The sequence below is a fragment of the Hyla sarda genome, chromosome 11 (assembly GCF_029499605.1).
Source record: "Hyla sarda isolate aHylSar1 chromosome 11, aHylSar1.hap1, whole genome shotgun sequence".
NCBI lineage: Eukaryota > Metazoa > Chordata > Amphibia > Anura > Hylidae > Hyla > Hyla sarda.
This window is the reverse complement of record NC_079199.1, coordinates 27511200-27537515: the sequence shown is the minus strand read 5'-3', so window position 1 is coordinate 27537515 and position 26316 is coordinate 27511200.

The following is a 26316-nucleotide window of genomic DNA, read 5'->3' as shown; positions in this document are numbered from 1 at the left end:
GAGTCGGCCACCAATAGAAGCGGGAGATGAGTTGCACAGATTTCTTGATGCCCGCATGACCTGCGAGATGGGAGGAGTGACCCCATTTGAGGATTCCGAGGCGTTGGCGTGGAGAAACAAAGGTCTTTCCTGGAGGAGTCTGCCTGATGGAGGCAGGAGAAGTGGAGATCAGGCAGTCAGGTGGAATGATGTGTTGCGGAGAGAGTTCAACTTCTGAGGCATCCGAGGAACGAGAGAGAGCATCGGCCCTAATGTTCTTATCGGCAGGACGAAAGTGAATCTCAAAATTAAATCGGGCAAAGAACAGAGACCACCGGGCCTGGCGAGGATTCAGCCGTTGGGCAGACTGGAGGTAGGAGAGGTTCTTGTGGTCGGTGTAGATAATAACAGGAAAACTTGATCCCTCCAGCAGATGCCTCCATTCCTCAAGTGCTAATTTAATGGCTAGAAGCTCTCGATCCCCGATGGAGTAGTTCCTCTCCGCTGGAGAGAAGGTCCTAGAGAAAAAACCACAAGTGACAGCATGCCCGGAGGAATTTTTTTGTAGAAGAACAGCTCCAGCTCCCACTGAGGAGGCATCAACCTCCAATAGGAAGGGTTTGGAAGGGTCAGGTCTGGAGAGGACGGGAGCCGAAGAAAAGGCAGACTTGAGTCGTTTAAAGGCGTCTTCTGCTTGAGGAGGCCAGGACTTGGGATCAGCATTTTTTTTGGTTAAAGCCACGATAGGAGCCACAATGGTAGAAAAATGTGGAATAAATTGCCTGTAATAATTGGCGAAGCCCAAAAAGCGTTGGATAGCACGGAGTCCGGAGGGGCGTGGCCAATCTAAGACGGCAGAGAGTTTGTCTGGATCCATCTGTAGTCCCTGGCCAGAGACCAAATATCCTAGAAAAGGAAGAGATTGGCATTCAAACAGACATTTCTCAATCTTGGCATAGAGTTGATTGTCACGAAGTCTCTGAAGAACCATACGGACATGCTGGCGGTGTTCTTCTAGATTGGCAGAAAAAATTAGGATATCGTCCAGATATACAACAACACAGGAGTATAACAGATCACGAAAAATTTCATTGACAAAGTCTTGGAAGACGGCAGGGGCGTTGCACAGGCCAAAGGGCATGACCAGATACTCAAAGTGTCCATCTCTGGTGTTAAATGCCGTTTTCCACTCATCCCCCTCTCTGATGCGGATGAGGTTATAGGCGCCTCTTAAGTCCAATTTAGTAAAGATGTGGGCACCTTGGAGGCGATCAAAGAGTTCAGAGATGAGGGGTAAGGGGTAGCGGTTCTTAACCGTGATTTTATTAAGACCGCGGTAGTCAATGCAAAGACGTAGGGAACCATCTTTTTTGGACACAAAGAAAAATCCGGCTCCGGCAGGAGAGGAGGATTTACGGATAAAGCCCTTTTTTAGATTCTCCTGGACGTATTCAGACATGGCAAGAGTCTCTGGGGCAGAGAGAGGATAAATTCTGCCCCGGGGTGGAGTAGTGCCCGGGAGGAGGTCGATAGGACAATCATAAGGCCTGTGAGGAGGTAGAGTCTCAGCTTGTTTTTTGCAGAAAACATCCGCGAAGTCCATATAGGCCTTAGGGAGACCGGTTACTGGAGGAACCACAGAGTTACGGCAAGGGTTACTGGGAACCGGTTTTAGACAGTTCTTGGAACAAGAGGACCCCCAACTCTTGATCTCCCCAGTGGACCAATCCAAGGTTGGGGAATGAAGTTGAAGCCAGGGAAGTCCAAGGAGAATTTCCGAGGTGCAATTGGGGAGGACCAAAAGTTCAATCCTCTCGTGATGAGATCCGATGCTCATAAGAAGGGGCTCCGTGCGGAAACGTATGGTACAGTCCAATCTTTCATTATTTACACAATTGATGTAGAGGGGTCTGGCGAGACTGGTCACCGGGATATTGAACCTGTTGACGAGAGAGGCCAAAATAAAATTTCCTGCAGATCCAGAGTCCAAGAAGGCCACAGTAGAGAAGGAGAAGGCAGAGGCAGACATCCGCACAGGCACAGTAAGACGTGGAGAAGCAGAGTAGACATCAAGGACTGTCTCACCTTTGTGCGGAGTCAGCGTACGTTTTTCCAGGCGGGGAGGACGGATAGGACAATCCCTCAGGAAGTGTTCGGTACTAGCACAGTACAGGCAGAGGTTCTCCATACGGCGTCGTGTCCTCTCTTGAGGTGTCAGACGAGACCGGTCGACCTGCATAGCCTCCACGGCGGGAGGCACAGGAACAGATTGCAGGGGACCAGAGGAGAGAGGAGCCGAGGAGAAGAAACGCCTCGTGCGAACAGAGTCCATATCTTGGCGGAGTTCCTGACGCCTTTCGGAAAAACGCATGTCAATGCGAGTGGCTAGGTGAATAAGTTCATGTAGATTAGCAGGAATTTCTCGTGCGGCCAGAACATCTTTAATGTTGCTGGATAGGCCTTTTTTGAAGGTCGCGCAGAGGGCCTCATTATTCCAGGACAATTCTGAAGCAAGAGTACGGAATTGTACGGCATACTCGCCAACGGAAGAATTACCCTGGACCAGGTTCAACAGGGCAGTCTCAGCAGAAGAGGCTCGGGCAGGTTCCTCAAAGACACTTCGGATTTCCGAGAAGAAGGAGTGTACAGAGGCAGTGACGGGGTCATTGCGGTCCCAGAGCGGTGTGGCCCATGACAGGGCTTTTCCGGACAGAAGGCTGACTACGAAAGCCACCTTAGACCTTTCAGTGGGAAACAGGTCCGACATCATCTCCAGATGCAGGGAACATTGGGAAAGAAAGCCACGGCAAAACTTAGAGTCCCCATCAAATTTATCCGGCAAGGATAGGCGTAGCCCAGGAGCGGGCACTCGCTGTGGAGGAGGTGCAGGAGCCGGCGGAGGAGATGACTGCTGAAGCTGTGGTAGTAACTGTTGTAGCATAACGGTCAGTTGAGACAGCTGTTGGCCTTGTTGCGCTATCTGTTGTGACTGCTGGGCGACCACCGTGGTGAGGTCAGCGACAACTGGCAGAGGAACTTCAGCGGGATCCATGGCCGGATCTACTGTCACGATGCCGGCTGGCAGGTAGTGGATCCTCTGTGCCAGAGAGGGATTGGCGTGGACCGTGCTAGTGGACCGGTTCTAAGCCACTACTGGTTTTCACCAGAGCCCGCCGCAAAGCGGGATGGTCTTGCTGCGGCGGTAGTGACCAGGTCGTATCCACTAGCAACGGCTCACCTCTCTGGCTGCTGAAGATAGGCGCGGTACAAGGGAGTAGGCAGAAGCAAGGTCGGACGTAGCAGAAGGTCGGGGCAGGCAGCAAGGATCGTAGTCAGGGGCAACGGCAGAAGGTCTGGAACACAGGCTAGGAACACACAAGGAACGCTTTCACTGGCACAATGGCAACAAGATCCGGCAAGGGAGTGCAGGGGAAGCGAGGTGATATAGGGAAGTGCACAGGTGAACACACTAATTGGAACCACTGCGCCAATCAGCGGCGCAGTGGCCCTTTAAATCGCAGAGACCCGGCGCGCGCGCGCCCTAGGGAGCGGGGCCGCGCGCGCCGGGACAGAACAGACGGAGAGCGAGTAAGGTACGGGAGCCGGGGTGCGCATCGCGAGCGGGCGCTACCCGCATCGCGAATCGCATCCCGGCTGGCAGCGGAATCGCAGCGCCCCGGGTCAGAGGATGTGACCGGAGCGCTGCAGCAGGGAGAGTGAAGCGAGCGCTCCGGGGAGGAGCGGGGACCCGGAGCGCTCGGCGTAACAGTGTCTAATAATTATATAAGGAACAATATATTAAAAGTGTAGTTTTAATAGCAGGTTTACTGAGCAATCTTGAGGTGCTTTGAAGCACATTTTACTGTGTAATGTCTAATACAGATGTGAATATTCACAGGTTCTTAAGTTCTCAGTCCAAAATTACTAAAACTACTTGTAAGGATCTTTCAACAGGTTGCCTACTGTGGTGCTGTGGAGACTTCTTTACATACACAACAGTAATCCAGCAATATGATACCTGTAAGGACATATCTAGGGACATATTTGTGACATTGAAGCCAAGGAGCACTAACTCTGACTGTAGGCTGACAAGGAGATAAATGTATTGCAGAGAGATCCTTGTTCAGCCTTCTTTTCTCTGGCATAGAAACTAGCAGAACTTTTGTTCTCACAGTATGGACAAAAATAGGAGCAAGGACAGCAGTGGGGGGAGATTTATTAAAACCTGTCCAGAGGAAAAGTTGCTGAGTTGCCCATAGCAACCAATCAGATGGCTTCATTTTTCACAGGCCTCTTTACAAATGAAAGTAACTATCTGGTTGCTATGGGAAACTCAGCAACTTTTCCTTTGGACAGGTTTTGATCAATCTCCCCCAGTGACTTTATTGTAGACAGGATTTTAGCTTGTTAGGAGACATTGGCCTAGGTGTAAGTATTCAAACCCAGAAACAACTGATATGCGTCACCCTCAGTGACACCAGGCCACCACAAAAAACAAAACAAAAAAAAAAACATTTGTGTTTGGGTATATATATATATATATATATATATATATATATATATATAATATGCAATTTTGAGGGTTTCAGCCCATAAAATCACAACACAGTGTATAGGAAAATATAATTAAATGTATTGAAGTGTAAAAAACATACAAGTTTATTGATAAATTCATTAAAATGTATATATAGACAAAAGAAAAACTGAAGGACATACAAAAGACACTGAGGGGATCAGAACACTCACAACCATATAAATCACATATATAAATGAACGACAATGCTACCGAATTTGGGGAACCTGCTACTACCTAATGTGGGGAACCTGCTTCTTCCTAATGTGGGGCTATACTGCACCTAATGTGGGGCTATACTGCACCTAATGTGGGGGAACTATACTGCACCTAATGTGGGGGAACTATACTGCACCTAATGTGGGGGAACTATACTGCACCTAATGTGGGGGAACTATACTGCACCTAATGTGGGGGAACTATACTGCGCCTAATGTGGGGGAACTATACTGCATCTAATGTGGGGCTATACTGCACCTAATGTGGGGAGCTATACTGCACCTAATGTGGGGAGCTATACTGCACCTAATGTGGGGAGCTATACTGTACCTAATGTGGGGGAACTATACTGCACCTAATGTGGGGGAACTATACTGCACCTAATGTGGGGGAGCTATACTGCACCTAATGTGGGGAACTATACTGCACCTAATCTGGGGGAGCTATACTGCACCTAATATGGGGGAGCTATACTGCACCTAATGTGGGGGAACTATACTGCACCTAATGTGGGGGAGCTATACTGCACCTAATGTGGGGAACTATACTGCACCTAATGTGGGGAACTATACTGCACCTTATGTGGGGAACTATACTGCACCTAATGTGGGGGAGCTAAACTGCACCTAATATGGGGGAGCTATACTGCACCTAATGTGGGGGAACTATACTGCACCTAATGTGGGGGAACTATACTGCACCTAATGTGGGGGAGCTATACTGCACCTAATGTGGGGAAACTATACTGCACCTAATGTGGGGGAACTATACTGCATCTAATGTGGGGAACTATACTGCACCTAATGTGGGGGAACTATACTGCATCTAATGTGGGGAACTATACTGCATCTAATGTGGGGGAACTATACTGCATCTAATGTGGGGAACTATACTGCACCTAATGTGGGGGAACTATACTGCACCTAATGTGGGGGAACTATACTGCACCTAATGTGGGGGAACTATACTGCACCTAATGTGGGGGAACTATACTGCACCTAATGTGGGGGAACTATACTGCACCTAATGTGGGGGAACTATACTGCACCTAATGTGGGGGAACTATACTGCACCTAATGTGGGGGAACTATACTGCGCCTAATGTGGGGGAACTATACTGCATCTAATGTGGGGCTATACTGCACCTAATGTGGGGAGCTATACTGCACCTAATGTGGGGAGCTATACTGCACCTAATGTGGGGAGCTATACTGTACCTAATGTGGGGGAACTATACTGCACCTAATGTGGGGGAACTATACTGCACCTAATGTGGGGGAGCTATACTGCACCTAATGTGGGGAACTATACTGCACCTAATCTGGGGGAGCTATACTGCACCTAATATGGGGGAGCTATACTGCACCTAATGTGGGGGAGCTATACTGCACCTAATGTGGGGAACTATACTGCACCTAATGTGGGGAACTATACTGCACCTTATGTGGGGAACTATACTGCACCTAATGTGGGGGAACTATACTGCATCTAATGTGGGGAACTATACTGCATCTAATGTGGGGGAACTATACTGCATCTAATGTGGGGAACTATACTGCACCTAATGTGGGGGAACTATACTGCACCTAATGTGGGGGAACTATACTGCACCTAATGTGGGGGAGCTATACTGCACCTAATGTGGGGAAACTATACTGCACCTAATGTGGGGGAACTATACTGCATCTAATGTGGGGAACTATACTGCACCTAATGTGGGGGAACTATACTGCATCTAATGTGGGGAACTATACTGCATCTAATGTGGGGGAACTATACTGCATCTAATGTGGGGAACTATACTGCACCTAATGTGGGGGAACTATACTGCATCTAATGTGGGGAGCTATACTGCATCTAATGTGGGGAACTGTACTACACCTAATGTGGGGGAACTGTACTGCACCTAATGTGGGGGAACTATACTGCACCTAATGTGGGGGAACTATACTGCATCTGATTAAGGGGGACATGGGACTGATTAAGGGGGCAGGGGAATGATTAAATATTGAAAAAAATATTTGTTACAAAGATTTGTTTCCTCTTTGTGTATGTTTATGAGGTAATAGGGGGGCACAAGGTTAGCTCGCACAGGGTGCCTGAACACCTAAGGCCGGCCCTGTATCTAGGTGTAAGAATGTCTAACAGGAGCTAAGCAAAGGCACATGTGGCTCTGGCCAGAGCCAGGCTTTAACTTTAGCTTTATTAGTCTGCCCAGCAGAATAACAAGAGACATGTGGCATTGGCAGGTGCCAAGCCTCAACTGGTTCTAACAGGTTTGGGTTCTCCTCTTCTGGGAGACTTCTCCTGCAACCACTGCTTGGGAGCATCATGTGGCCAAAGCATCAGTGTACAGTTATGTACAAAATGATAACACTAATTTCCTTATTACATGCAATAATTGTTGTACAATGCACTTAAAGGGGTATTCCAGCATGGTCAAATAAATTTAAAGTTTTAAAGTTAGTGTAGTTCATAATATAGTGTCTGTACCTGTGTTTCCTGATGGTCTCACAATTCTTCTGTGATTTTTCCCCCAAAGTTTATTTTTAACAGCATACTAAATGCATGTCCTCTAAGGTTTTCCCAGGTTGCAGTGTGGCCCGAGACATTACATCACTAGTCAGGTGATCAGAGGGAGCCTGCCATTACTTCAATAAGTGGAGCAACCTCTGGGTGGGAGGGAGATCATTCTGCAAGGAATTGTTTTGCAACAGCTGGAGGCACCCTGGTTAGAAAACACTGGTCTATTGCATAAAAGGGAGCACAGGTGTGTTTCAATAAGTGGGGTGGTTAATGTGTGAGAGAGAGGAAAGTGACCTCACACTTACAAACAAGAAATTATGGGATGTGTAGTTTAAGGAAAGAAACTCCAACAGGAAATAGCCAGTTCACAAAAAGATAGCCACAGCGTTATGCTAATCTCACAACATAGCCATTTGGCCCCCAAACAAACGCAGATCCTTCCTAAGCATGTCTGTTATTGTCTGGCAGGTAAGTACTAAAATGACCTTATGGTGGATAACCCCTTTAAATACATTTGTATTAACTCTCCAGTAGCTTATACACACTTAAGCATTGTGCAAAACCTTTGACTCTCAGCCACCCACAACTTTGTTAGGATAGTAGCTGGAAAAGCTGTATATATTTTAAAATTGTGGCATATTTGTCTGCATAGAGATATTCTACAAGGTAAATCAAATGATGAGTTTCCATTGGATGAGTTTCCAAATGCCTGTTGTATACAACAGATATGTTCAGTTGTATTTTTTTCACATGGAATCCACATGAAAACCACCTAAAGCCAGCTTCCCATTATTTTCATGGAAAAGTACAGATTTGAAATCCTTTATGCAGGAAAAGAGGAAGTAACGTGTCACATGTTGGGCAGTCTGGGTGTGGATTAGCCAAACTGAATAGAGATAATCCTCATTTAAAACTGTAGCATAATCCTTAGGATAGAAAGTAAAAATCCATTTAGAAGTCAATGGGAGCCGAGCTGCAGCAACCTGGCACAGCCACTACACAACAAACAGCGCTAACGCTGCCAGCTCTGGTCACAGTGTACATCTGGGCACAGAAACTTCGGCAAACACCTATTGGCGGGGATACTGGGTGATGACATTCCATTGATCAGATATTGATCGGCTATCCTGAGGATAGATCATCAATTGAAATGTCCCAGTCAAACTGGGCAAAGTCATAATAATAATAATAATAAAAATATTATTTGTATCACCTTGTGTCTTGAAGCATGTCTCTTCCTTAGCTTTGTTAAAAAAATAAATAAATAAAGTACTTCATTTAAAAAAAAAAAGAAAAAAAAGTGCAATCTCACCCCAGCCCAGACCACACTTTGAAACTTACGTTGATCTAGGCTATTTAGCTATTTATGGAGATTGTGCACCTTTATGATAAATTCGGGGGAAGAGCACATGACATACGCAAAAACAAAGGGCAGGAAAAATAACTTGATTTACACATTCGATGATACCTATATCCCCCTGTATGTCTAAGTAATCCAACAATACCTGTTTATACAAGGGTTATTTGAATTAAGGAGATTTTCTGGGAAAGCATCTTGATGGCCTATCAATGTGTGATTCATGGGGGTATGATCCTAGAGACCCCCACCAGTGGCGCTATTAGAGGGCATATTTACTCTCTGGTTTGGCATCCGTTTTTAATGTGACTCCTATTCTTTATTTATGGAGACCTTGGCCTACACATATTGTTTTTGCCTTGTTTGCTTCTTTCATCATTTATACCCGGTTTTATTGACTTACCTTGTGAATATATTTCTATGACTGTGCATTAATTATATTCAGAACAATAGAAGTAATGAATGTATATTATCTTATGTCTGCCCATTGTTTATGTGTATCTATCCTTCTGTAATTTATTGTTAGTGTTACATCAAGATATTTCTTAATTTATCTTTCTTCCTTTACATATATACTGTATTTATATGCCACATTATTTATTTTCTATTGCTAACCCTCACCTAAGCCTTGAAATTGCTATAAGTCAATATAAAGACTGAAAAAATTGAGTAATAGAAATGGCAGTCTCTTGTTGCCTCAGTGTTTAAATTACTGCAACGGCAAAGAATATAAAAGTATGAAACATATGTTAACACCACATGATTTTATACTGTAGACTGGAGCGTTCCTTTAAATCTGACAGACCAAAGTTGACAAAACACAATGAAGTTTTACCAGACACTATGTGGGAAATTCATCAAAACCTGTCCAGAGATAAAGTTGTCCATAGCCACCAATCTGTCACGATGCCGGCTGGCAGGAGGTGGATCCTCTGTGCCAGAGAGGGATTGGCGTGGACCGTGCTAGTGGACCGGTTCTAAGTCACTACTGGTGTTCACCAGAGCCCGCCGCAAAGCGGGATGGTCTTGCTGCGGCGGTAGTGACCAGGTCGTATCCACTAGCAACGGCTCAACCTCTCTGACTGCTGAAGATAGGCGCGGTACAAGGGAGTAGACAGAAGCAAGGTCGGACGTAGCAGAAGGTCGGGGCAGGCAGCAAGAATCGTAGTCAATAAGGCAATAGCAGGAGGTCAAGTACACAGTATGGACAAACACAGTAACGCTTTCACTAGGCTCTAAGGCAACAAGATCCGGCAGGGGAGTGCAGGGGCAGTGATCAGATATAGTCTGGGAGCAGGTGGAAGCCAATTAAGCTAAGTCTCAGGGAGCTGGCGCGCGCGCGCCCTAGAGAGCGGAGCCGCGCGCGCCAGCACATGACAGCAGGGGACCGGGACGGGTAAGTGACCTGGGATGCGATTCGCGAGCGGGCGCGTCCCGCTGTGCGAATCGCATCCCCGACGGCCATGACAGTGCAGCGCTCCCGGTCAGCGGGACCGACCGGGGCGCTGCGGAGAGAGAGACGCCGTAAGCGCTCTGGGGAGGAGCGGGGACCCGGAGCGCTAGGCGTAACAGTACCCCCCCCATTAGGTCTCCCCTTCTCTTTGTCCGGTAACTGCCTCCCCTGGGATGAGGACACCGGGAAAGAATGGAGGGTTTCCTCAACGGCAGGCAGTACAGCAGGAGTGGGAATGGGGAGGGAGGGCAGAGGGCGAGGCCTGGCACGGGGCAGTGTGACACCAGGACGGGGGCCATGAGGAGGCACCGAGGCTTGCCTGACTGGACTGGGAGGGGGGGAGAGGCACTTCTTATGGCAGGCAGAGTCCATAAAGACCTTAGGGAGACCGGTTACAGGGGGAACCACAGGGTCACGGCAGGGAGTACTGGGAACCGGTTTAAGGCAGTCCTTGAAACAAGAGGTACCCCAGCTCTTGATCTCCCCTGTGGACCAATCCAGGGTTGGGGAATGGTGTTGAAGCCAGGGCAGTCCAAGGAGAATTTCGGAAGTGCAATTGGAGAGGACCAAAAACTCAATTTTTTCGTGATGAGGTCCAATGCACATTAGGAGGGGCTCCGTGCGGTAACGCACGGTGCAATCCAACCTGACTCCGTTGACCGCGGAAATGTAGAGTGGCTTGACGAGACGGGTCACCGGGATGCGGAATTTATTCACCAAGGAATCCCGAATAAAATTCCCAGAGGCACCAGAGTCCAAGCAGGCCACGGCTGAGAGGGAGGAGTTGGCTGAAGGAGAAATCCGCAGGGGCACCGTGAGACGTGGAGAAGCCGACTTTGAATCAAGAGACGCCACACCCACGAGAGCTGGGTGCGAGCGTGCGTTTCCCAGACGTGGAGGACGGATAGGGCAATCCACCAAGAAATGTTCGGTACTGGCACAGTACAGACAAAGATTTTCTTCCCTACGGCGATTCCTCTCCTCCTGGGTCAGGCGAGACCGATCCACTTGCATGGCCTCCTCGGCGGGAGGCCTAGGCGTAGATTGCAACGGAGACTGTGGGAGAGGTGCCCAGAGATCTAAGTCTTTTTCCTGGCGGAGCTCTTGATGTCTCTCAGAAAAACGCATGTCAATGCGAGTGGCTAGATGAATGAGTTCATGCAGGTTAGCAGGAATTTCTCGTGCGGCCAGAACATCTTTAATGTTGCTGGATAGGCCTTTTTTAAAGGTCGCGCAGAGAGCCTCATTATTCCAGGATAGTTCAGAAGCAAGAGTACGGAATTGTATGGCGTACTCGCCAACGGAAGAATTACCCTGGACCAGGTTCAGCAGGGCAGTCTCAGCAGAAGAGGCTCGGGCAGGTTCCTCAAAGACACTTCGAATTTCCGAGAAGAAGGAGTGTACAGAGGCAGTGACGGGGTCATCGCGGTCCCAGAGCGGTGTGGCCCATGACAGAGCTTTCCCAGACAGAAGACTGACTACGAAAGCCACCTTAGACCTTTCAGTAGGAAACTGGTCCGACATCATCTCCAAGTGCAGGGAACATTGTGAAAGAAAGCCACGGCAAAACTTAGAGTCCCCATCAAATTTGTCCGGCAGGGACAAGCGGAGGTGAGGAGTGGCCACTCGCTGCGGAAGAGGTGCAGGAGCTGGCGGAGGAGAAGGTTGTTGCTGCTGTAGCTGTGACTGAAATTGCTGTAGCTGAGACTGAAGCTGCTGTAGCTGCGACTGAAGTTGCCGAGTCATGGTGGTCAAGTACGACAGCTGGTGCTCTTGTTGGGCGATCTGTCGAGCTTGCTGGGCGACCAGCGTAGTGAGGTCAGAGGCAACTGGCAGGGGAACCTCAGCGGGATCCATGGCCGGATCTACTGTCACGATGCCGGCTGGCAGGAGGTGGATCCTCTGTGCCAGAGAGGGATTGGCGTGGACCGTGCTAGTGGACCGGTTCTAAGTCACTACTGGTGTTCACCAGAGCCCGCCGCAAAGCGGGATGGTCTTGCTGCGGCGGTAGTGACCAGGTCGTATCCACTAGCAACGGCTCAACCTCTCTGACTGCTGAAGATAGGCGCGGTACAAGGGAGTAGACAGAAGCAAGGTCGGACGTAGCAGAAGGTCGGGGCAGGCAGCAAGAATCGTAGTCAATAAGGCAATAGCAGGAGGTCAAGTACACAGTATGGACAAACACAGTAACGCTTTCACTAGGCTCTAAGGCAACAAGATCCGGCAGGGGAGTGCAGGGGCAGTGATCAGATATAGTCTGGGAGCAGGTGGAAGCCAATTAAGCTAATTGGGCCAGGCACCAATCATTGGTGCACTGGCCCTTTAAGTCTCAGGGAGCTGGCGCGCGCGCGCCCTAGAGAGCGGAGCCGCGCGCGCCAGCACATGACAGCAGGGGACCGGGACGGGTAAGTGACCTGGGATGCGATTCGCGAGCGGGCGCGTCCCGCTGTGCGAATCGCATCCCCGACGGCCATGACAGTGCAGCGCTCCCGGTCAGCGGGACCGACCGGGGCGCTGCGGAGAGAGAGACGCCGTAAGCGCTCCGGGGAGGAGCGGGGACCCGGAGCGCTAGGCGTAACACAATCAGATCGCTTCTTTCATTTTTCAGAGGCTTTTTCAAAAATGAAAGAAGAGATCTGATTGGTAGCTATGGGAAACTGGTCGACTTTCCCTCTGCACAAGTTTTTATGAATCTCCCCCTATGGTGACATCTATCAATGTTGGTGTAAGGTAGTAAAGATTTTACCTGTTTGCTTGGTGTATTGTTTGCACAGTTGCATAAAATTTACCAAAAAGTCGCACTGGACTTGATAAATTTTGCGCAATTATAGAAACCAGTGAGCTGCAGAGAATGGTTTAAGCTTTGTGCTCTGGCATCTTACACGTGTGCTATTAGGTGGTGTAGCTTTGCGCAAAAAAAAAAAAAAAAAAACACTTCTAAATGTAATTTGCGCAAATAACAAATACACCTCCACTATAAAAAGTGGTGTACGGTGCACCAAACAACTTCAAAAGATGTTCTACCAAAAATTGTGCAAAAAAATTTGTGCAAAAATGCAATTACGTAAAATTTGCAGGAACGTTTAGAACATTAAAGTGGTGTAAAACCAATGATAAATGTTACAGATTTTGCTGACAAATTGGGATTGTTATAGTAATTGCCCTTTGTTAACATACTAAAGATAAAATGGAGTCTTCTTGATCCTAGAATGATGAAAGATTCATATACATATACATAGGGGGAAATATTCAATGACTCTTTATTTTACACCTCAAAGAGGGTTAATTGTGCCTTATTTTCAGAAGTTTGTTTGAACTCTTGAAAATTTGTGCAAATATCACAAATAGCAAATCATTTAACACCAGATATACTTGGTATTACCGTGTTTCCCCAAAAATAAGACGTAGCCATAAAATAAGTCATACCAGCAGTTCTATCTATTCGCTTAATATAAGCCATATCCCCGAAAATAAGCCATAGGGGTAGGCGTGGCTTATTAAAGCTAATGAAGATGACCTTGACAGGTACTGTACCGTCGGGATGTCCTTACAGCAGTGGCAGGTCCCGTGTCCCAGCTGATCCCGGGATGGCAGCTGACATACAGGGCAGTGTGTCCCAGCTGATCAGCAGGACGTGACTTCTGTGCAACGGTGGCGGCGGGTCCCAGGATGGCAGCTGATATGCAGGGCGTCATGCATGCATAAGATGTCCCCTGAAAATAAGCCATGGTGAGTGTTTTTGAAGAAAAATAAATATAAGACAGTGTCTTATTTTGGGGGAAACACGGTAGCTGCGACACTTTGTGCACCAGTAAGGGGTGCTAAATATTTTAAAATAGGGTGCTAATCGCACAAAAAGCCTAACCACACCCTAGCCACACCCCTTTTAAAAAAAATGGCTAACAGGGCACTAAATCATGTGCTTGATATCCGAATATGTGACTCTAATAGTGTGCGCCACATTTTAAGCAAATGTGGTGCAGCTAAAGCAAAAAAGTGGCACTAAATTCTTTGAATCCCCCCATAGACTGTATACTCAGGTTCTGCAGTGAAGAACCTTCACAAAAGTCATAGAACAAATTGAAAAGATTTTACTTCCAATAAAATGAAGAAAGCAAAGACTATGATTGAAGTGAAGACTCAATCCATAGAGTTGAGGGTGAGAAGACATAGAAATAGTAGACAGTTCCATCAATTATCGTACGTACAACAAAGAGTATAAAAGGTAGAAAATCGGACTGACTTGTATTGGAGAACAAGGATTAAGAAGATCTTCAAAACCTCTTCAGCTGTAATGATGTGGCTGCAAAAATCAAATATCAAATTTGTCCCAGTTCTGGTATTTCCTGTGTTCATTAAAAAATCTGGAGAGTAAAGAAACAGAAGAGAAGTATTGATGCCTTCTGATCTTTGGTCAGAGAAAGAGTTCTGAGAACACCATCGATGGAAAGGAAAACAAACAAGTAGATCCTTGACCAAACCTTCCCCTCCACGCTATTAGAAGGAGAATAAAGCTCAAGGCAAGGATGGTTTGAAGAAGAAAGAAGTAAGACAACAACCAGGAGCGAGATGGACGGTTATTAGAACAGAACTCATAAGACAAAAAATATGGAGAAAACTTTTTTCCCACTGGTTTCTGAGGCAATATGATAACAGTAAGGAATAGTTCCCAGCTCGTCAATACAACTTTTTCCATAAAATTTGTATTAGTCAAAAAACATATTCTCCTGAATTGGTCTAGGGCCTGTATGTAATACCAATTCATATATGTTTTCATCTTATTAAAGAGGTACTCCGCCCCAAGACATCTTATCCCCTATCTAAAGGATAGGGGATAAGATGTCTGATCATGGGGGTCCCTGCGCTGGGACCCCACGCGATCTCCCTGCAGCACCCAGCATTCATTTAACATGCCGGCTGCAGCGTGGGAGGCTTGTGACGTCACGGCCACATCCTATCATGACGTCATCCACATCCCCTCAATGTAAGTCTATGGGAGGGGGCGTGACGGCGTCACGAGCCTCCCGCGTTGCATTGCCTGTCATCCGGCACAGAGCAAAGTTCGCTCCATGCTCCGGATGACTGGGGTGTCGCAGCGGATAGGGGATAAGATGTCTAGGGTCGGAGTACCCCTTTAAGTGTAAAAGTATAGCCAGAAATACTAATATAGACAAATGTACATGAGGAACATGTATCCGGCTGTATGTCACAGGGCCGAAATTTTAGCAAAAAACTTTTTATATAATGTAGATAATAACATTATATGTATATTTGTAATGTACATTGATTAAAATGTGTATATTTTTGGGTGAAAATATTGCTGTCTTACAGTCGCTTTATATTTAATTCCTCAAAATTGGTGACCCAATTTTCATATATACAGTGGTCCCTCAACATACGATGGTAATCCGTTCCAAATGAACCATCACTAGTAGAAACCATCGTATGTTGAGGGATCCGTGCAATGATAAGTATAGGAAGTTATATTCACCTGTCCCCGCCGCTCAGAACCCGTCACCGCTGCCCTGGATGTCGCCCTCCATCACTGTCGCCACGTCCTTGGGGTGTCCCCACCGCTCCTGACCATCACTGCTGCCCGGGATCGTCGCTCTTCATCGCCGTCATCACATCGCTGCGCACGCCGCTCCTACTGGATGACGGGACGATGACGACGAAGGAGAGTGACGGCCATGCAGGTGATCCTGAAGAGGACGTTCCGGAACGCCGGGGACAGGTGATTGATCATCACTGCAGCACACGGGGCACCGTAAACGGCTATCCGGCAGCAGCTGAAGCAGTCTGCGCTGCCGGATAGCCGTTTATGCGATGGCCCCGACATACAAAAGCATCGTATGTTGATGCTGCCTTCAACATGCGATTGCCTCTGAGGGACCATTGAATGTTGAAATTATCGTATGTCGGGGCCATCGTAGGTTGGGGGGTCACTGTATATATATATTTATATATATATATATATATATATATATATATATATATATTTAGATGTTTTTTTATTGTTTTTTTTTGTATTGCGCAGGTAAGTTCTTGCACACCTGAGAAGATTTTTGTAATACAGCAAAATCTTCTGTTTTCTTCTATTGGTCTAAGGGTGCTTTCACACCACGTTTTGTACTTATGGTTCCCGAATACGGCTGGGAGGAGGGGGGCGGGGCTTAATCGCGGCGCCCGCACTCAGCCGTATTCGGGAACTGTATTTAATGCATGTCTATGAGCCGACCGGAGTGAACCGCAGCCTCCGGTCGGTTGCGTTTTCGGCCGTATGCGGTTTTTCCTGACCGCAGGCAAAAACGTGGTCAACCGCGTTTTTGCCTACGGTCGGAAAACCGCATACGTCCGAAACGCAGAGGCTGCGGTTCACTCCGGTCGGCTCATAGACATGCATTAAATACGGTTCCCGAATACGGCTGAGTGCGGGCGCCGCGATTAAGCCCCGCCCCCCTCCTCCCAGCCGTATTCGGGAACCGTAAGTACAAAACGTGGCGTGAAAGCACCCTAAGACAGTGGTCTCAAACTGTGGTCTCTATAAATGTTGCAAAACTTCAACTCCCAGCATGCCCGGACAGCCTTCGGCTGTCCGGGCATGCTGAGAGTTGAAGTTTTGCAACAGCTGGAGGGACACAGTTTGAGACCACTGGTCTAAGAAATATCTCAAAAACTGGACATTGACAAAGCAGTGTACCTGGAGCCTGTATTGTTCCTTTGCCATTTTATTACTTTCTGTAGGTGTCAAGTTATAGAGTCATGTGACATAAATCTGTATTAGTGGCACGTACCTTAGAAGCATTATGTATTCTGCGTAAGTAGTAAGACACTTTGAACCTTATTTACTTGCATCAGTCAAGCGTGATAAGGGATCGGCACAAGTTGGGGGATGTTCGACAACATCTGGAGTTGGTGATTAGTTCTTCAATGAAGCCATCAGGAATGCTGATCACTAGAAACAATAACAACAAAACAAAGCGTAACACATCATGTAACACTTTCTACACAACATTTGATTGGAAACAAATCACTGTACTGAAAGATAATAACCCCAAGCTCACTGCTGGGAAGATCAAGCCATACTTATCAAAGGACGACGCGGCGGGTGTTCCGAAAACAATGGGCTGGTCACCCCAAGAGCTTAGACCGCAACGTAATTGAAAGTGCAGGTGTTTATTAGACGTGTAGATAGACATTCCTGTGAATTCCTTTAAATAAATGAAAAGGAGTCACCTAAACTAAGTAAAAAGCTGTATTAAAGGGGTATTCCAGGCAAAACCTTTCTATATATATATATATATATATATATATATATATATATATATATATATATATATATATATATATATACTGGCTCTGGAAAGTTAAACAGATTTGTAAATTACTTCTATTAAAAAATCTTAATCCTTCCAATAGTTATTAGCTTCTGAAGTTTTCTGTCTAACTGCTCAATGATGATGTCACGTCCCGGGAGCTGTGCATGATGGGAGAATGATCCATAGGAACTGCACAGCTCCGGGGACGTGAGTCATCATAGAGCAGTTAGACAGAAAACAACAACTCAACTTCAGAAGCTAATAACTATTGGAAGGATTAAGATTTTTTAATAGAAGTAATTTACAAATCTGTTTAACTTTCCGCAGCCAGTTGATATATGAAAAAGAGTTTTGGCCTGGAATACCCCTTTAAAGGACATAGAAACAGTTCATATTATATTTAGTTTACAAGGTGAATGTGTAGTTCTTCTTTTCTTTCCTGTAATCTCACCTTAAAGGGGTATTCCAGGAAAAAAAACTTTATATATATAATCAACTGGCAGCTCCAGAAAGTTAAACAGATTTGTAAATTACTTCTATTAAAAAAAATCTTAATCCTTCCAGTACTGATCAGCTGCTGAAGTTGAATTGTTCTTTTCTGTCTAAATGCTCTCTGATGACACCTGTCTCGGGAACTGTCCAGAGTAGAAGCAAATCCCCATAGCAAACCTCTTATGCTCTAGACAGTTCCCGAGACAGACAGAGATGTCAGCAGAGAGCACTATTGTCAGACAGAAAAGAACAACTAAACTTCAGCAGCTGATAACTATTAAGGATTAAGATTTTTTTAATAGAAGTAATCTACAAATCTGTTTAACTTTCTGGAGCCAGTTGATCTAAAAAAAAGTTTTTTCCTGGAATACCCCTATAAGGTCATCACACAGTGTATTTAAGGGTACTGTCCCACATAGCGCTTAAGCAGCATATTTCACTCTGCGCAAAATATGCTGCACAGAGGGAAATATGCTGTGTATTCTTCGATCAGCATACACACAGGGCTACCCTGAGGCAACCCTGTGTGGTCAGTGAGGTTTGGGGGCATGGCTGTGATGCACTAGCCCGTCCCCAAACCTCACTGAACACACAGGGCTAGTGTATTCTGATCGGAGAATAAGTAGCGTATGTCCCGCTGCGCAGCACATTTTGCACAGCGTGAAATACACTGCATCAGCGTTACGTGGGACAGTACCCTTAGTGTATTTTGATTTAAAAAATGCATCTATTAAAGGAGTTCTGTAGTGAAATATAACTTACCCCCTATCCAAACGTTAGGGGATCATTTATAGATCTCAGGGGGTCCCCCCGCGATCTCCTGAATGGGGCCCCAGCAGTCTGCTGGAAGGTGGCGTGCCAACCCCCGCATCGAGCGGCGGCCAACACACCCCCTCCATGTATCCCATAGAGATACATGGAGGGGGCGTGTTGGCCATGGCTTCCTGTGGGGGTCAGAACGGCTGCCAAGGCCCCTTTCAGGAAATCGTGGAGGGTCCCAGCAGTCAGACCCCCCACGATCTATAACTTATCCCCTATCCTTTGGATAGGGGATAAGTTATATTTCACTGCACTACTCCTTTAAATTTATATCAGTTTTTTTTGTTTTAAATATGAATGTAAGTCTATAGGAAAGTAACTGTGCACACTATTTAAAAAAAATTAAAATAAGTTACTTGCATTTTTTTAATATGACTTTTTTTGATTATTCACATGTTTTTTTTTTTTTAACTACATTTTTAATGGTAATTATATCAGTCTACATTTATGGATGCGTCCATATTTATGTGGCCCCTTCCTGTTGCATGGGTGCGGCCATGTTTTTGTGGCCCACTTTATAGATACGGAATCTTACTTCTGCCCATGCGCGGCGGCCATATTTTTGGAGCCGCCGAGCATTATGCTCTGTTGCTCTAGGGTCTACAATCGGCCATTTTCCCTTAGCCTTTTCAACATATTACATAGTATGCCCGGAAGTGGCGCAGTGCGGCGGCGCTGGAGGATAGCAATGGCGCCGGAGTGTATAATGGCGTTTAGGTGAGATCTTTTTACAAATGACTGTGATTGGCCAGCCGTCTGCATATAATGTACCCCACCCCACTCCTGGATAAAGCCCCGTTGGGTGAAACGCGTCGGAGGTTTGGTGGGTAACTGGGGAGTTTGGGGGGGTTTTACTGTTGTGTACCATCATTGCATGTGGTTCTTTCTTTAGTCCGGTTAGCATGTTTTTCACTTCCTATGGCATTTCAGTTCAATTTTTATATGTTGGTACTCTTGATATGAGACCTGTATAAATATTTACCCTTTTCATTGAGGCGCTTTCTGCCTTTGTACATATCTCATGTTTATACATCTATATAATTATCCTGTGACTTACCTGTTCTTACATACCATAGGCCAGTGCACCCGGATCATTTCTTTATTTATTTTTGGTCTCCCCCTGCTCCCTAGTTCCCACGTATGTTTGTCCACGTTGTGTTTGTTTTATGTATTATTGGAAATTTCCATAAATAAAATGTATTCTCTTTTACAAATGGTCCATCCTTAAGTGGTTTTTTTCTTTTCGGTTCTACAGTTAATCAATGTAAACAATGAATTGTCGCTTCCAAAGGGTTTTGAAAGGGGCCAAAGGAATTTAAAATTTAACTATATAGTAATGTGGGTGTGGCTTAATTGACCAGGGGGTGGAGGAAGTATACACATAAATTAAAAAAGGAACCTAAAGTTGAAAGCAGTAGACGAAAAGTAACATAAGCCAAAAATACTGATGGAAATTAAAAATACTCCCGCTAATTTAGAAAGAAAAAAAAAACAGTTGTAAAAAATATGACAGTAATTTTACATTATGCCAGGAAAAACGCTGTGTGAACATAGCCTAAAATATCCTTAACAAATTTGATCTAGAGAAATAAAATACACACAATACAGGGAGGAGGGAGATGCAGCTGCAGATTCTCGCTCTCTCTCTTGGTCATTGTGAGACAAACATCTAAAGGAAGATGAGCACAGCGCAAGCATCACACCAGCTACTTAAGGAATGATGGTGATTTTTTTCTTTAACAATGGGTTTGGTTTACTGGCTGTTGTTATTATTAGCTGTTTTTGTGTTTTTTTTTTTTTATAATAGTGCCCATTGATAGTGCCTATTTAAATATATTTAATTTAAATAATATTGTGAGATGTGACTGCGTAGCTGTTCATAAAAATTATACCTGTACCCTACCCTCTTTTCTATGAAGCTGCACACGACAGAATAATAGGAATAGTACAAAGGTCTACTGTAGCTCAAAGCTGCAAAAGGCACCTGGAAAGAAAGTGATTGACTCTGTGTGATTGACAGGCATCAGGGGTATGATGGGATGCCTGTGTTAAAGCTGTTGGGAAATCAGTTTTCTTTTTCATCATAGGCTCTAGACAGCTGTCTTTCTACAAACTCTATTACCAAAAGGAAAAAAGTGTTTCTATTTGTTGTCTACTGATCAATTTGCAAATCGATTGTGCAAATTACACCAGAATTCTGTTAAGTTTCCATATTGGTCGATTGACCTGATGAAGAAAGGTTCAGTTTCTCGAAACGTGTTGTCCCAAATAAAGATTTCCGTTTATTATTTATCAGTGTCCACAGTCACTGATTGCACCGATCTGGTGTGTGTCTACAGAAAGCTCTTTTTTCAATAGATCCCTGTGGATTTACATTCTCTTGAAACAAGACCTTCCTTCCCAACTGATTTGGGTTGCAGTCACTGGCTGGATTATATGCTTATAACTACAAGCACTGTTAGGTGTTAAGCTACTCCTAAAGGGGGCTATAAATACCTCATTTGTTTTCTGCATATTGCCTGTGAGAGCAGAAATTCCTAGTACTAGTTCCTAGTACTATTATCCTGTTCTTTTGTTCTCCTGACCTTTGACTTGTTCTTTGACAACCTCCTTGCTTAGTGGATCTGTATCGCAAGAATCTGAACAGTTTTAGCTTGTATGGCCACTCTCTATTTGTTTGTTTGTCAGTTTGGATATTGCTTGTGTTTTGTTTCCAATTTTTGCTTTGTGCTTTTTCCTTTGTGTCCTGACCTGTTCACTGACCTCTGTACTGTTTATTGCTTTATTGTTGTGGCATCACTACGCCTTGCACTTATCCAATATAGGGACCATCATCCAGTTGAGGGTCTGTCGCTTAGGGCAGACCGTCAAATAGGTAGGGATAGAGGCTGTGGGTAAGCTCAGGGCTGCACATATTCCTGCCCAATGTGACAATGTGATGTAAAAATTACCTTATTTTGTATGTACATAAATATTTAGTATAAAGATATAACTAAATAGAAATGTAATCGGACTCATCTACTTGATGGTTACTGAACATTTACAACTTTTGTTTCTCCTGTACCCTCTTCTCCATCTGTGAAATGTCAGTCTGTTCTGGTGTCGCATAAGAAATTTACACAGCTCTGTGTCCTTCTTGTACTTCACTGTAGACATATCATGTTTTCCCACAATCCCTTGCAGGCCCTTCCTCCTCCCGCAATCTGTGTGCTGCATCATATATTTCCCATTTCTTTCCAACTTCATTATCTTTTTGATGACCTAGTAATTTCCTCTTACATCTTTTATCTTTTTGTTTATATATTTTTTGCTGAGTTCTTCACTTTCGCCCCTTACTATAAACCAGTGGCTCTTTTTACAAATTACACAAGAATGGATTTAATGGGATATTTCATTTTTATTGACTATATTCTAGTGTTTAAGCGATATTAAATTTACCAGTGCAGGCAAGATAATCTTATTTGGGGTTTTTTTTATGACATTTTTAAAGAGTTTAATTTTTTATTTTTTTTGCTGGACTCAGTTGGTGATAGATACAGCGATATGAGGAGTCTATCTGAACTGTGCCACAACTTCTCCATTTTCTAGTGGCACAAATAGGATGCGGGCCCATAAATTCAATAGGGTTATGTGCATAGTTACAGGTCTCGTTCGGACTGCACGGGCTGTTGGGGCATTTAAAGTGTCATTGTGTATTTATGCAGTTTTTTCACTGTGAGGTTTTATATTGCCATAAAGCGACCACTAAGACTAAAATACAAAATGTTACAAGTGTAAGTCTAACAAATAGCACTCTAGAACATACTTCAGCATTAATGGCTGAAAGCATACTAAACAACATTATACATTGCTTTTTTCAGACTGACCGTTGTGCCTAGGTTTTTTTTTAACATTGTCTACAGGTTCTGTATATCAGAGGTCTCTAATCCTGTCCTTAAAGCCCATCTGGGTCTTTTCAGTTACTCCATTGGAATAGGACAGGGAGAAATTTCAATTCTGGCTTGTTGGTCGGCCTTGAAGACTGGATTGGGGACCTTTTCTGCATGTTGTTTAATGGTGAACGAGGAAACCTAACCCCTCGGAGACGTCACACCACGCACCCTTGTGATGTCACGTAACGCCTTTTCCATTTATGTTTATGGGAGAGGGCGTGACAGCTGTAACGCCCCTCCCATGGACATGAATGGAGGGGGCATGGCGTGAAGTAATCAGGGGGTCTGGCGTGACATTACCACCACGGTCGCCTAAACCCAGCGTTCTGAACCTAATGTTTAGAATGCCAGGTGCCTGCACTGAGATTGCGGGTGGTCCCACGGCCGGACCCTCCCCCGTGATCAGAGATCTTATCCCCTATCCTTTGGAATAGGGGATAAGATGTTTAAGGGCGGATAACCCCTTTAAGGACACAGCCAATTTTATTTTTGCATTAGCGTTCGTTCTACCTTGCCTTCTAAGAGTCAAAAGTCTTTAATATTTCCATCTACAGACCCATATGAGGGCTTTTTTTTTATTGCACGACCAGTAGTAATTTGTAGTGACATTACTCATTTTACCATAAAATGTATGTCAAAACCGAAAAAAAAATTTTGTGCAGGGAAATTTATAGGAATGCAACAATTTATGTAAGTTTTGGAGGGTTTATTTGTACACTGTACACTTAATGGTAAAAAGTACATGTCTAAGAGCAGTCGGGACCTGCCATGCATGAAGCGAATGCAGCTTCTGAGCTTCAAAATGTACGAAAATGTATGTCCCTGTGCATTAAGCACTAGGGCACCAGGACATACATTTACTTCCTATGTTGTTAAGGGATTAATTGAAACCTTTTACTAGGAATTTAGTAAATTTGGTAGAGGTACAGTATTTGTTGGCAAAATGTGTTGTTCTCAGAGTTGGCCAGACAAGGCAATGTGACGTGCTTGTCACTCTATACCCAGCACATTTAACAAGTGTCCTGTCGGCCCTGCCCTGGGTATGCTACTGGTGCCACCAACATTACATTCTATACTAAGTGACACTATTGAATCTGTACAGAATCGCCCGCTGATAATGTCTCGGTGAAGCTTAGTAAGAAGTGTAGTTGTAGGAATTACAGTTTGTATCGCAGACTTTTTACTTACCGTGTATCACATTTAATTAAAGGGTACCTCTCATCAAATAAACTTTTGATATATTTTAGATTAATGAATGTTGAATAACTTTCCAATAGCATGTTAATGAAAAATATGCTTCTTTCTATTGTATTTTTCCTGATCAGTCCTGTCAGCAAGCATTTCTGACTCATGCTGGAGTCCTAAATACTCAGAGCTGCCAGCCTGCTTTGTTCACAGCCAAACAGGCTGTGAACAAAGCAGGCTGGCAGCTCTGAGTGTTCTCCTTTGTGAACAAAGCAGACTGGCAGCTCGTAGTGTTTAGGACTCCAGCATGAGTCTGAAATGCTTGCTGCCAGGACTGGTAGGGAGACCCCTAGTGGTCATTTCTTCAAAGTGGAAAATTAAATAGAAAGAAGCATATTTTTTAATAACATGCAATTGTAAAGTTATTCTGCATACATTAATCTATTATATATCAAAAGTTTTTTTTGATGAGAGGTACCCTTTAAGATGGGAGGTAAACAGCAGCCAACTATGCATTCAGACTGTGGTAAGGGCCCCTGGGAAAGGCATTCACATAGACCACAGTTGTCTTTCCTAGCTCAATGGACAAGCAGAGTGCCCTGCCCTATTATAAAAAATGACTACTCTGTTCTTTCTTACCAGCACCGAAACACACAAACTGCAATGCTAGTGTTGAGCGCGAATATTCGAAATGCAATTTTTTACTGAGAATATCGGCACTTCGCGATTTCTTGAATATTTAGAATATAGTGATATATATTTGTAATGATGAATGTTCTTTTTTTATGCAAATTAACAATATAGAGCAAGGTTTCAGTTTATTTCTCATCGTCTACAGTTACATGGCACAGTGTAAGCGTCCTCCCTCTTTATTTGCTTCCACCCACTAGTGCTAAGCAGAAGGATAGCCACGAAGAGGAGTTGTTGCAGAGGTGGTGGATGAGGAATCAGTGGCCGAGCATAGCACTAGAGGAGCAGGTGATGGCTATGCTGTTGTATCTGTAGGCTTGAGAAAAGAAACACAACTTCCTTTTGTCTGCAGGCTATTACATCTACCAACTGTCCACCAATGCCTGTGTAGAAACTTGTTCAAAACCAAACTTTTGGAACGCTTGCTAAACTGTAGTCCTATGAGTGTGCTTTAACCTTTTAGGCTGAGTACAGGTAATGCTATACTGTCTCATGAAGTCAAATGCTGCATTTGAAGCCAATGGGAAAGCAGGTCCACCGTAACTGATCGATACATTACAATGCAGAAGACTTTATCTCTTCTACTGATAGGCCTAAATAGAATATATGAAATATATATTTGAATTAAAATCAGATACTGATATGTATTCTTTTCTAGCAGTCTGTCTTAATTTCTTTTTTAGGGCAAACAGGGCAATATTTTGCCTTTGGCTTTTAAAGGGATACTCCGGTGAAAACCTTTTTTATTTTAAATCAACTGGTGCCAGAAAGTTAAACAGATTTGTAAATTACTTCTATTAAAAAATCTTAATCCTTCCTGTACTTATTAGCTGCTGAATACTACAGAGGAAATTCTTTTCTTTTTGGAATTCTCTCTGATGACATTCTCTCTGATGACATCACGAGCACAGTGCTCTTTGCTGACGTCATTATAATAACTCTTTATTTATTGTTGTCCTTAGTGGGATTTGAACCCAAGGCCACAGCACTGCAAGGCAGCAGTGCTAACCACTGAGCCACCATGCTGCCATTAGCATACATCTGCTATGCACAGTTGCTAAAATGGACAGATGTCAGCAGAGAGCACTGTGCTCTTGATGTCATCAGTGTTCTAAAAAGAAAGGAATTTCCTCTGTAGCATTCAGCAGCTAATAAGTACTGGAAGGATTAAGATTTTTTAATAGAAGTAATTTACAAATATGTTTAACTTTCTAGCACCAGTTGATTTAAAAGAAAAAAGGTTTTCACCGGAGTACCCCTTTAACAGCATTTAGAGATATGCCTTACAGCAGCTACCTGGATCATAGGAATGTGTGACTCAAAGTCTTTTACAGGAGAGCATTCTAGGAATGTTCTGTGACCTGTGAGAAAGTCACAGTGCAAGGAGGGGGAGGAAGGAAGATGTAACTATCACCTATTTTAGATGTTCCCAAACTTTTTTGACCTATTGCCCCCCCTTTACAATTAGTCTGCACCCCTTGAAAATCTACATTCTTTAAACTAACTAACAGACACAGTGACAGATTTGCACTTTTATATGTACTTATATTTCTATCTACATCCGACAATACGGTAAATAAAAATGTTGATGTAAATAAGAAACCTTGAAATTATAAAACTCTTTATTTTTTATTTTTTAGAACTAAAGTAACATCTGCATTACACACGGAAAATCAAGATAACGAAGGATAATATTAAAATAAAATAACAATTAACAGTAATAACCGTTAACATAATCCTAATGAGAAAGATAAACCTGCTACACTGCCATC